We start from the raw sequence: 12,232 nt of genomic DNA, 5'->3' as shown, positions 1-12,232 counted from the left end.
GATGGCGGCGCTGCCCGGGACGGCTGTGCTGCCAGGAGCCAGCCAGCAGATGCTCCTCGCTACACCATCCTCTCGGAGATTCTTGGTTACGGGGACAAAACATTCCCCCACTGAACTCCATTTTCAGGTGAGAGTGAACTGGGCAGAGACAGGTAGCTGGCCAGGGCCCCTGGGGAGCCTTGCCCCATCTGGGGTGCGTGTGCGTGTGCGCGCCCCAACACGTCCCCTCCCCCGGTCAGACCAGGTCCAGGACAGCACACTGTCTGTGTGATGTCGCGGTTACATGGGAAAAGCAGCAGCAGGCCCAAGCACCAGGAGGCAGGAGCCGCCTGGGGGACCCTACACCCCGAAGTCTGCCGAGCCCCCTCCCCGAGGCAAGCAGGCCATGCCTCTCCCTCCCCGGCTCCCTCCATCCCAGCTACTCGGAGAAAACAAGCAGCCCACGTGATCACACAGAGCCTTCCCAGCTAATAAACCCGTCCTGAGGCTGTGACAGTTTTCGCAGGAAATTACCTTTCAGGAAGAAAACGTAAGGAAGGGGAAGAGAGGGGACAGAGTGTGCGAGCTGAAGGCCGGGGCTCGTCCCGCAGCCCCCCGTGTCTGTGGAGGTCTGCCCAGCTCCCCATGCCGCCGGCCTCAGGGAGCCGCCCCTGGCTCGCAGCCCCGCCGGCCGCCCATGCCTGGTGACCGGGGGCGCCCCTAGGCGCGGACGTGCCCGGGCGGACGGATGGACGGATGGACGGGTGGACGGTGGACAGCGGGCCGGCAGGCAGGAGCCCAGGGCTGGCAGGGACGCGGGAGGAAGGGAGGCCAGGAGGAAGAGGTGGGGAGAGGAGAGGGAGGGAGGGAAGAGGGAGAATTGGTTCTCTCTCCTCCACTGGGACCACTGAGCTAAGTTGCCATGGAGAAGGGGGAGCCGCTGGCAGAGCCTGAGGCGGGCGGAGGAGCCATATGCCGGGGAAGGCGTCAGCGGAGAGCCAATCCCCACCTTCTCCAGGCGCAGCCGCCCCCAGCCCGAGCCTCGAGCCTCGCCGCCCGGCCGCAGCGGCCCAGCCGGGCCAGGAGCTACTCTGCAGGGCGGGAGAAGGGCCTGGGGCTCCTGCTCGGTCAGCCCAGTCCAGAGCTGCACCCTCCTCGCAGGTCGCGCTGCTGCCTGCCGCGCCTCCGTCAGCTTGAGCAGGGCCCAGAGCCCTGGCGTCCGGGGAGGCACGGCGGACCCGTCTCCCCATTTCCAAAAATCAGAATGGCCCGACCCTGGGTCACAGGCCTCAGGGGTGTCAGCCGTATTTCCCACTCTCAGGAACAAGTGTGTCCCCTGCAGACGGCCCCTTCGCCCAGAGCCAAGTAGGCAGAGGGACAAGGCCAGGGCGGGGCCGGGGTGGGGGTGCACGGAAAAGGAACTCTCCAGAACACCTGCTCCTGCCTGCCTGCTGTGGCTCTGCTGCTTCCATATAAAACCCAACTCCAGGACTAGCCTTTGCCACGGACTTGTTCATGCTCCGAGCAGCAGAAATGGGGTTGGGGAGAGAGCTAGGAGGCCTGGCTTGGGGTCTCCTTGTGGAGATCACGTGGCAGGACAAGTCCAGCTGTGTCTCTGGGCCTCTGTTCCTCATGATGAAGCAGGATGATCCCACCACCCCCCTCTCCCAACCTGCACTCCCAGGCACTGGGACACCCCAACGGCCAGGGACAGCGAGGGGGTGTGGGCACTGGGAAACACTACCACTTTGGGGAGCCCCGTCCCCACAGTGGGCACACCACCTAACACCCCTCCTCTACTTGCTCCCTGGGATCGACTGGGATGAAGGCTCTCCAAAACCTGGAGCCAGCACAGAAGCCTTGGCTTCACTGCTCTAACACAGATGGACCAAGGGGTGGCCCACGTGGGAGTCCAGCCTGACGGCCACAGCCTTTACATTCTCCCTTCAGTCTTTTTATTTATTTTTCAAATTTTTGTGTACATAGGTAAGTAAATAAGCAAGCTCTAGGCCCAACGCAGGGCCTGAACTCATGATCCGGAGCCAGTCAGGCGTCCCTCCTTTCCCAGTCTTGTTCTCACTTTCCCCCCCAACCCTTTATTATGAAGATGTTCAAACATATGACAAAGTTGAAAACATTTTATAAAGAACATCTATGCACCCGCCAGCCAGATCCTGCCATTCTGTCTCACTTTTTTAGTTTGGCAAAACACATATAACCTAAAATTGACCATTTTAACCATTTTAAAGTATATGATTCAGGGGCATGTGGTACATTTGCGATGCTGTGCAATCATCTTCTTTAGTTACAGAACATTCTCATACCTCCAAACTGGAGAGCCACTTGCTCTCCCTTCCCCGCCTGCCCAGCCCCTGGCAACCATCCGTCTACTCCGTCTCTACATATTTACCTATTCTGGACATCTCATATAAATGGAATCATATGTGGCCTTTTGTGCCTGGCTTCTCTCACAGAGCATCATGCTTGCAAGGCTCATTCAGGTAGTAGCAGGTGGCTGAATAATAGCCCATTGGATGGATGCACCACATGCATTCACCCTTTGAGGGATATGTAGGTTATTTCCACCTTTTGGCTATTGCTCTCTCATTTTTATTTTTATTTTTTAAAAGATTTTATTTATTTATTCATAAGACACACACACACACAGAGAGAGAGAGAGAGAGAGAGAGAGACATAGGCAGAGGGAGAAGCAGGCTTCCGAGGGGAGCCCAATGTGGGACTTGATCCCAGGATCACGTCCTGAGCCAAAGGCAGATGGTCAACTACTGAGCCACTCAGGCGGCCCTGCTGTCTCATTTTTAAAAAGAGTTTCTCGGGGGCACCTGAGTGGCTCAGTTGATTGGGTGTCTGCCTTCAGCTCAGGTCATGATCTCAGGCTCTCTGTTCAGGAGGGGGCCTGTTTCTCCTTCTCCCTCTGCCTGCCTCTCCCTCTGTTTGTGTTCTCTCTCTCTCACACACACACACATAAATAAATAAAATCTTTAAAAAATAATTGAAAAAAAAAGTTTCTCCATGACATCTCCTAAAGCCCCTTGGTCTCAAGCGTACAGGCTAAGGAGGCTCCAAACTGCATATTAATCCCTGATTTCCCTTTTTGTCAAAGATTACTCCCCACTGAGTAACAGAGCACAGGAGGCAGGGGTCCCAGAGCCTGTATGAGGCCAGCAGGTGAGCCTTGGCCTCCTCTGTCCTGAGAAGCAGCATACTGGGCATCAGGATATATGAGCACACCAACCCCACATCTGTCTTTTGAGACCTGACAGACCTGGGCTCAAGTACTCTCTGGTGCCCACCAGCTATATGACCACAAGCTGTTCACTAAACTGGGCCTCAGCTTTTTCATCCTGGAGAACAATGGAGGCAACAGTCTCCATTGTGGGGGTTGTGCTATAGAAACAGGACAGGCACTGCCCCATGGAACTTTCCTCCATGATGGACATGTTCTACATCTTTACTATCTCATATGGCTGCCACCAGCCCCACATGGCTACTGAGCACCTGAAGTGGGGCTCCTGCGACTGCGAAACAAAAATTTTAATTTCATCTCACTTTAATTTAAAATTAAAATTGAGTAGTCACATGGAGCTAGTGGTGATTGTCCTGGAGAGCCCCAAGGACTGATTGAGATGGGATGGTGGGACACCTGCCCAGACGAAGCACCTAGCTCCAGAGTCTTCCTCCTTCATTCCTTCTTCCCCCTACTTACCCCACGCCGCCGTATGGGTGGTAGAGAGGCTTCTGTCTGCAGCCTGGCCCCCCAAGGCTCCCTCTAAAAGGACAGAGGGCAGGTGGTCGGGCTCTCAGGGAACAAAACAGGCACCAGCTGGGGAGTAGGCTCAGTGAACTCCATAATGACGTGGATCCTTGAACCACTGACCTCTCCTCCTGGCCCTACTGGCCCCAGACCTCTATTCTAGAACCCCATCTCCTGCTGTTTCCCCCAGCAACTCCTGAGGTCATCCCTGGAATGTCTGGGCCAGCGCTATAGGATTGGAACAGACCATCCCCCCATTCCTAAAGTAACAGCAGGGACCCCTGCAGGAATACACAGAAGGTGCTCGGTCCCAGGCTGGGCTGGGGCTGGACCCAGGGAGACTTTCCCATATGTGCATGGAAGCTCTGGAAGGCACAGAGGCTGGACAAGAATCCAAACCAGAATCCCATCCGACCTTCTCACTTTGCAGAAGCAGAAACCCAGACTCCGAAGAGCACAGGCAAGGCAGGAAGAGTTGAGGCGCTCAAGCCGAGCCCCCAGATCTGCCCAGTCGGCATGGACCTCCTCAGAGGACTCTGGAGCAGCCCTGGTAGGAGGGTCCCCACACTAGGGCAGGTCAAGGGCCCAGGGATGGAAGGAGCTATGCAGTTTCAAAGCCTGAACAGCAGCAACTGAAAGCTAGCCAGGCCATACCACTCCTGTCCCTGACCTGCCCCAACCTGCCCACACTGAGGAGGGGAGAAGTGACATCTGCGGACCAACAGGGAACATCCCAGAAAAATTTGCCACAAAGAACCACAGCTCCTGGGGTGAGCTCACAAACAGGTATGGTCACCTGGAGCTGGGAAATGCTACTGAGGACAGGGACCCCCAGCCTGTCTCCATTCCCTGGCCCAGCAAAGCCTTCTCTTAGCTTCCCAAGAGTCCCCTGCCTCCCCCAACAGAATGGCCAAACCTATGCCCTCCAAACCTATGCCCCAAGTGGCCTGGTCTCATCCACTCAGGCGCCACACTGACTGCCTCCCACACCAGTACCTCCCACATCAGCACTTCCCATGTCAGTACCTCCCATGTCAGTACCTCCAGCATCAGTACCGGCCTTCCCTCTGCCTCCCCTCTTGCAGCGTTTTGCTCTGGGCCCCTTTTCACTAAGGCTGTCCTTGACCTTAACCCCACTCCTGCACTCCCCTGACCCTTCTCACTTACATCACAGCTTCCATCCTTTTTTTTTTTTAAGATTTTTATTTATTTATCCACGAGAGATACAGAGAGAGAGAGAGAGAGAAGCAGAAACAAACAGGCAGAGGGAGAAGCAGGCTCCATGCAGGGAGCCCAATGTGGGACTTGATCCCAGAACCCCAGGATCACACCCTGAGCTGAAGGCAAATGCTCAACTACTGAGCCACCCAAGAGTCCCACAGCTTCCATCCTTATTAAAGACACCACCTATTTTTTCTTCCTTCCTTCCTTCCTTCCTTCCTTCCTTCCTTCCTTCCTTCCTTCCTTCCTTCCTTCCTCTTCCTTTCCTTTCCTTCCCTTTCCCTTTCTTCTTCTTCTCCTTCTTCTTCTTCTTCTTCTTCTTCTTCTTCTTCTTCTTCTTCTTCTTCTTCTTCTTCTTCTTCTTCTTCTTTTTGTTTTTTTAAATTGTGGTAACATACATAACATCAAATTTACCATCTTAACCATTTTTAAGTGTCCAGTTCCGTGGCATTAAGCATACTTATACTCTTATGTGGCCTCCACTGCCGTCCACTTCCAGAACTCTTTCATCTTACAAAGACTGAGGCTCTGTCCCCTTTTACCATGAACCCCTCACTCTCCCTCTCCAGCCCCAGGCACCCACCCCTCTACTTTCTGCCCCCACAAATCTGACTCCTCTGGGTATCTTATATAAATGTAATTATATGGTATTTGTCCTTTTGTGTCTGGCTTATGGTGCACAGTACATTATTTTTAAAAAGGGGGGCGGATCCCTGGGTGGCGCAGCAGTTTGGCACCTGCCTTTGGTCCAGGGCATGATCCTGGAGACTGGAATGGAATCCTACGTCGGGCTTCCTATATGGAGCCTGCTTCTCCCTCTGCCTGTGTCTCTGCCTCTCTCTCTCTCTCTCTCTCTCTCTCTCTCTCTCTCTCTCTCTCTGTGACTATCATGAATAAATAAATAAAATCTTTAAAAAAAACAAAAACAAAAAAACAAAAAACCTCTCTCCCACTGCAATGAGGCTCTGTAAGGGCAGGAATTTGGGTTGGTTGTATTCTGTACTCCCAGGACCTATAAGAGTACCTGGCACCAAGTAGGTACTGAATGAAACTTATGAATGAATGAATGAATGAATGAAGACTCTGTAGAGGTTAGTCATCTATAGGTCTGGGCCTGCTCTTCCCATGACTGTGGCCCAACTCCCAGGGATGGTGGCCCCTCCCCACACTGCTCCCCTGCAGTCTCATGACTACCATTCTTGGAAGTGGGTACCGTGGGACTACCCCACTTAATGGGCTTTCTCCCCAGACTTGGCACTAGGTCTATGGGAGGATCGTTAAAGGGACAGGCTGAGTGCCCCACCATGGATGAGACAATTTGCTTTGAAGCTCACAACAGCTGGTGCAGTGCATGGGAGTGGGGAGAGACAGAGGTGAGCAAAGGCCTGGAGCATCCAGTTCCTCCAGTGGACCAGGGAAGCTGCCCCCCAGCAGGGCAGCTGTTTCTGGCAGGGAGCCGGGAGACCAGGGATCCATCTGGGGCTCACAACCTTGGTGGTCCTTTGCCTTTCATCTTCTCCACATCTTGCCTATTTATAGCCTCCTACTTTCTGAGAATTCATTTACCCAAGTTCTGGGCCAGACAAGCTTGGAAAATGGAAGTAAGGCAGACCACTCCATACATGCAGCAAGCTTGAAGGGGTGACAGGCAGTGCGGGGTGGGTAGGTGTTCACCTCTTGCCAGACTCAGGCTGCCCCAAGGCAGGAGGTGTCTGGGAAAGGGCAGCAGCCAAGAGCCCATGGCTCAGCCTCAGCACCCGCCAGACCTCAAGCAGGTCTAGCCAGGTCACTGTGCTGGAAGACAGTGACCCCAGAAGAGCCCCAGACCACGTCAGTGCTCTTCCCAGCTCAGGGAAAACAAACAGATTGGGACAGTGGAAAAACAGCTGTACCTTTAAGTTATTTGGCCCACAGATATGAAAAGTATTTGCGTGTTGAAGTTGTTTGCATGTTTGGTTATTTTTAGGGTGAACCCAGTTGCCTCCCCTTGGAACCGGATGGAGCCCTAGAGGCACGTAGTCCTTTTTCCCAGACGGGGGTCCTGGTCCTGTGTTCCTGGGAATGAGGGCCTGAGGATGAGATCCCTGGGACTCTTAGGCATCAGGGCCCCCAGCAGGACATGCCCCAGAAGCCAAGCCAGGTCTGCTGGGATCTCTAAGATGTGTCACTACAGATGGACATCACGGACATCACAGCCAACCACCTGAGTCCACAGAGAGCCCCTGTTCTCACTCAGAGGACAGAAAGATGTAAATGAAGGAAAGAAAGCTTGGTGCCCTGACTCCACTCATGCCAGGCCCAGCTAATGGGAATATTTTGCTGACATATTTCTAGAACAAGCAGCAATTAGAGCAGACTTTTCTCTTCCACTCCCCCTCCCCAAAACAGGAATAAATCAGTCCTACCAATTTCCCAGTTAATGATTTCCTCCATTAAATTAAAAAGAAGAATAAGAAAATGTTTTTTTAAATGGATTACCAGCCCTGTGCTTTCAGAGACCATGTGACCTGTCAACCTCTCTTAAGTCCTGATACATCAAAGTCCCTTAATTAATTTTTAATAAATAAAAAAGCTATAGTCTAAGAAGTACTGCTCCTCCTCCTCCTCCTCCTCCTGCCCCTGGTCAGCCCGGCACATGAGGGTCAGGTCCAGGCTGGCTAGGGCTTCAGCCAACTGAATGAGGTCAAAGGGGACTGGAGAGTCAGCGCACAAGATCCAGTACACAGAGGAGAAAAACGAGCCTGAGATGGGACCCACCTGGCTGGCCCAGGACTCAAGTTGTCACATGCACTGTGAAGGACTAAATACTAGATAGGGGCCTTGGTTTTGAGGTGCACCCACATGGAAAGTGCAGACAGCCAAAGCCTTTGGGCACAGGGATGATGTGAGTTACTTTATCCAGGGCCTGTGCTGCTCTTTCCCTTTCCCCTCTGTACCTCCCAGGGCAGGGGCAGGCATTCAGCTGCTGAAAAGTCCACCCCCAACAGCATGGGCGAACCTTGAAAGCGTTATGCAAAGTCAAAGTCAGCAGACATAAATGGACAAATTCTTTATGATTCCACTTCTAGGAGGTTCCTGCAATTGGCAGATTCGTGGAGATGGAAAGTATAACGGTGGTGATGGCAGGAGGGACAGTGAGGGGGTTAGCACTTCATGAGGACAGAGTTTTGTTTGGGAAAGGACAAATTTCTGGAGATGGATGGAAGGAAGGAGGAGGGTAGAGGGGGTAGAGGGAGAAGCCCCAGGCAAGCAGTAGTAGAACCCCAGCCAGCTGACTCAGCTCTGACAAACTACGTGTGTCCCTGGGAGCTGGTGGTAAAGTTCTCAGGGCAGGTCCCTCAGGGAAGCCCACAGCAGGCTTGCACCGGCCTGGTTTCTCTCAAAGGTCTTCAAGGTCAAGCCCAAGATCTGCATACTTTCTGCTCAGACAGCTGTGCTGGTCAGCACTGGAGCATGCAATTAACCCCCTCCAAACCCAGGGTGGGGTGCAGCGGGGGTGGGAGGAGTATCTCCACACCCTGGCTCTGTCTTTCCCAGCAGCTCAGAGATCCAGGAGACACCTGAAGGCCCTCACCCTTCCAGAGGGACATGGGGGCCCTGGTTGGTGGGGGATTCTCTGTGCACAGCAAGGGATATCCTTCTCAAAGGCCATTCACTCCCCTCTACACCACTTTCTTTTCTCGTGGAGCCCAATGCGGGGCTTGAATTCACGACACTGAGATCAAGACCTGATCAGAGATTAAGAGTCAGGTGTTTAACTGACTGAGTCACCTGTGTGTCCCTTCCCACCACCACTGCCACCTCGCCACTTTCTAAAGAATATCTCCAAACCTCTAAGTCACCACAGGGAGGGATAGGCTACTGCAGACTGAATCTGGTCTCCCTGCTGCCACTCCAGGCTCCACAGGGAGGCCAAAGTGAGCTCTGAAAAATGTAAACAGAATATGTCACTCTTCTACCTCAAACCCTCCAGCAACTCCCTTTGCACTTAGAGTCAAGACCAGAGTCTCTACCATGACCTCCAAGTCCTCCAAGATCAGGCCCCTGACTCTCCATCGCCTAGTTCCTCCCCTCTCTCCTGCAGTTCCAGACACCCTGGCTTCCCCACTGTTCCTCATACTTGCCAACCATACTTCAACCTCAGGGCTTTTGCACCTGCTGTTCCCTCTTTCCAGATATCACATGATTTGTTTCCTAAGTTTACACATGTTTCCGTAGAGAGGTCCTCTCTGAACATGCTATCTCAAACCCCCTACCTCTATCTACTCTATTCCCTTCCTGGCATTTAGCACCACATCTTTTTTTTTTTTTTTTTTTTTAAGATTTATTTGAGAAAGAGAGAGAGAGAGAACGTGCAAGGGGACAGGCAGAAAGAAAGGGAGATAAACAGGCTTTCCACTGAGTGGGGACCCTGATGAAGGGCTTGATCCCAGGACCTGAGCTGAAATCAAGAGTCAGATGCTCAACTGACTGAGCCACCCAGATGCCCTAGAGCAGATCTTTTTTTTTTTTTAATAAATTTTTTTTAAATTTTTATTTATTTATGATAGTCACAGAGAGAGAGAGAGAGGCAGAGACATAGGCAGAGGGAGAAGCAGGCTCCATGCACCGGGAGCCCGATGTGGGATTCGATCCTGGGTCTCCAGAATCGCGCCCTGGGCCAAAGGCAGGCGCCAAACCGCTGCGCCACCCAGGGATCCCCTTAGAGCAGATCTTAAGAAGGGATTTCATTTGGTTCACAGTTGAATCTCCAGTATTTAGAACAATGCCTGACACATGAATGGTGTTCAAAACCTGTTGATGACTTTATTTTATTTTTTTTTAATATTTTATTTATTTATTCATGAGAGACACAGAGAGAGAGAGGCAGAGACACAGGCAGAGGGAGAAGCAGGCTCCATGCAGGGAGCCCGACATGGGACTCGATCCCGGGTCTCCAGGATCACACCCTGGGCTGAAGGCGGCGCTAAACCGCTGAGCCATCCAGGGATCCCTGTTGATGACTTTAAAAAAAAAAAAAAAAAAGCTCTGTTGAATGAATGCATCAGGGATAACCAGACAATGAAAGATGTACAACAAAGTTTCTTAAAGGCATATACAGACTCAACAAGATGGAGTGGACCAAATCAAGCTGAAGACAGTGATCTCTCTCCTCGTCCCACCTACAGTCACCTCCATTTTTCTGGAGACTGAGAAGGTAAGAGACAGGTCCTTTGGGACGTGGCAGTCACCAGGACCTCAGTGAGGCACCCTACAGGGAACAGCTAGAGCTCCTTTGGGCAAACTTGACCAAGTGAGAGGTTGTAAAACTGTCTCCACTCCCACCTGCCCAGCCCAGCCTGGTTGAGTCTGTGACATCAGGTTGAGTCTGAAATGCACCACCTTGAAACCAGCCATTAAGGTCAGTCTGTGTGTTTGGTGCCAGCAGCAGGGGCATCACTGGCACAGGCTATGAGCACACACTGCCATCAGGCCAGGGCAGTTCTTCTGACTGACCAGCTGGATGGGCTCCCACAAAGGAAGCCAACTGCACCCAGGCCTGGTGGCCCGGCCTACACCTTCCCTGCCTTCTTCCTATGGCCTTCCGATGCTTGGCCTGCTTCCAAAGGGTGCCCTCACCACCCCTGCTGCCGGTCCAAATCCCTGTCCTGCCAGACCAGCAGCTGCCCTCCATTCTCTGATGGGCCCAGCAACTCACTCTCTGCAGACCAACCCAGGGGAAAGGGAATCACTCTAATCTCAGGTGGTCTGTAAAACAGAGCCAAAGGAAGAGAAAGATAAAGACCGTTGAGGAGAAAGAGAGAACACTAATTTTTTTCTTCCCATCTTCAGAAAAATTCTAGAACATCCCTGCCTCACCCTAGTCGAAAACACTGACAAGAAACTGGAGAAACTCCAGGCCAGGCGACAGGTTGCATCTTCCTCTGCCTTTCCACCCCCCATGGCCTCTCTCCTCAGCCCCTATCACCTCCCTCCCTGCCCCTCATCACCTCCCTCCTCACCCATTGCCTCTCTCCCAGCAACCCCATCACCGCCCCCCCCATCGCCTCCCTCCCTACCCCCCATCACCTCCCTCTTCAACCTCCCATCACCTCCCTTCCCGCCCTTAGGCTCAGGCCAGACGCAGCAGGTTCCAGTTACCAGAACCTTTGGGTTCTGGAGGTGCTAACCCACAGTGCTCTGTGTAAAGGTCTTGCTACCGGCCATCAAGACCTGCAATTATGAGGGAGAGCCAACAAATGGGCATCTCTGCAGCTGGTGGGAAGACAATAAGATTTGCCCCATGAACAAAGATGACTCAGAGGAACAGAAGGGAAATAACATTTATGGCACTTAGTATTTGTTGTCTATGGTTGTGTGACAAATGACCCCCAAACTTTGTGGTTTAAAAAAATAAACATGGGGTGCCTGAGTGGTTCGGTGGTTGAGCGTCTGCCTTTGGCTCAGGTCATGATCCTGGGATCAAATCCTGCGTTGGGCTCCCTGCAGGAAGCCTGCTTCTGCTTCTGCCTATACCTCAGCCTCTCTCTGTCTCTCATGAATAAATAAAATATTTTTTAAAAATAAAAGATAAACATTTGTGGTTTCATCCTATTTCTGTGCATGGAAAATCTAAGAGCACCTGAGGCCAGTGGTTCTAGCCCCAGGTCTCTCGTGAGGTCAGTCATGATGCCAGCGAAGGTGGCACTGACATCAGAAGCTCTGACTGGGGCTGGAAGAGCCACTTCCGGGGGAGCTCACTAGCAGGACCCATACATTAGTGCTGGTGGTGGGCAAAGGGCTCGGCTCCTCCCCACATCTCTGGACCTCTCCAGGGAGTCACTGGCCAGGCCTCACGACAGACCTGGGAGGCTGGCATGTCCTTCTTCATTCCACATGTGTAGGAACTGGAGCTTTGGTGGGTACTCTGTCTTGCCCGGGGACCCCAAGGACTGCCCCCTTCACTGGGCAGGATGGCCTAAAAAGGAAGTCCAAAGCCAGGGTGGTAATGCCCAGCCATGTCACCTCATCTCCCGGTGTTTCCACATCTATAAAGTGAGGCTAATAACAGCACGGACTTCATGAGAGTGTTGCAAAAATGAAATGAGATAATGTGAGAGAAGCATCTAGCACAGGCCCCAGGGTAGGGCCACACTGAGTAAATATCAGCAGTTGCTCTAACATTTCACAAAACCCACGTTAGACTCGAGGATCCTGCAGGCGCACCCGCCCCGCTTCCTCAAAGCAGGGAGGACAGATTGGCAGCTGGCCTGTAAG

The 12,232-nt window shown here is 52.7% G+C and overlaps 1 protein-coding gene and 1 long non-coding RNA gene across 12 annotated transcripts in view; one reads left to right on the top strand and one right to left on the bottom strand.

The window, feature by feature from the left end:
• PITPNM2 (phosphatidylinositol transfer protein membrane associated 2) overlaps positions 1–12,232 on the bottom strand; it is a 140,340-nt gene that overhangs the window by 76,176 nt on the left and 51,932 nt on the right. The window contains exon 1 of one of the 9 annotated variants that reach the window (XM_038574861.1): positions 3,707–3,914. The exons of the other annotated variants lie outside the window; for them this stretch is intronic. The gene's annotated coding sequence lies outside the window, so the exon portion shown is untranslated. Of the gene's footprint in view, positions 1–3,706; positions 3,915–12,232 lie in introns of those variants that run through there. 9 annotated transcript variants of the gene reach the window in all.
• On the top strand, positions 3,998–11,372 carry LOC111092556. Of its 3 annotated transcripts, none has more exons than XR_005379124.1 (4): positions 3,998–4,540; positions 10,067–10,172; positions 10,808–10,886; positions 11,086–11,372. It is a non-coding gene; the product is annotated as an uncharacterized LOC111092556 (long non-coding RNA). The 3 variants fall into 3 exon arrangements; XR_005379125.1 differs by having other exon boundaries at positions 10,057–10,172; positions 11,166–11,372; XR_005379123.1 differs by having other exon boundaries at positions 10,057–10,172.

Source organism: Canis lupus, chromosome 26 (assembly GCF_011100685.1).
Source record: "Canis lupus familiaris isolate Mischka breed German Shepherd chromosome 26, alternate assembly UU_Cfam_GSD_1.0, whole genome shotgun sequence".
In the NCBI taxonomy this organism is placed as follows: Eukaryota; Metazoa; Chordata; class Mammalia; order Carnivora; family Canidae; genus Canis; species Canis lupus.
The sequence above is the reverse complement of the archived record's forward strand: the minus strand, read 5'-3'. Positions and strand labels throughout refer to the sequence as shown.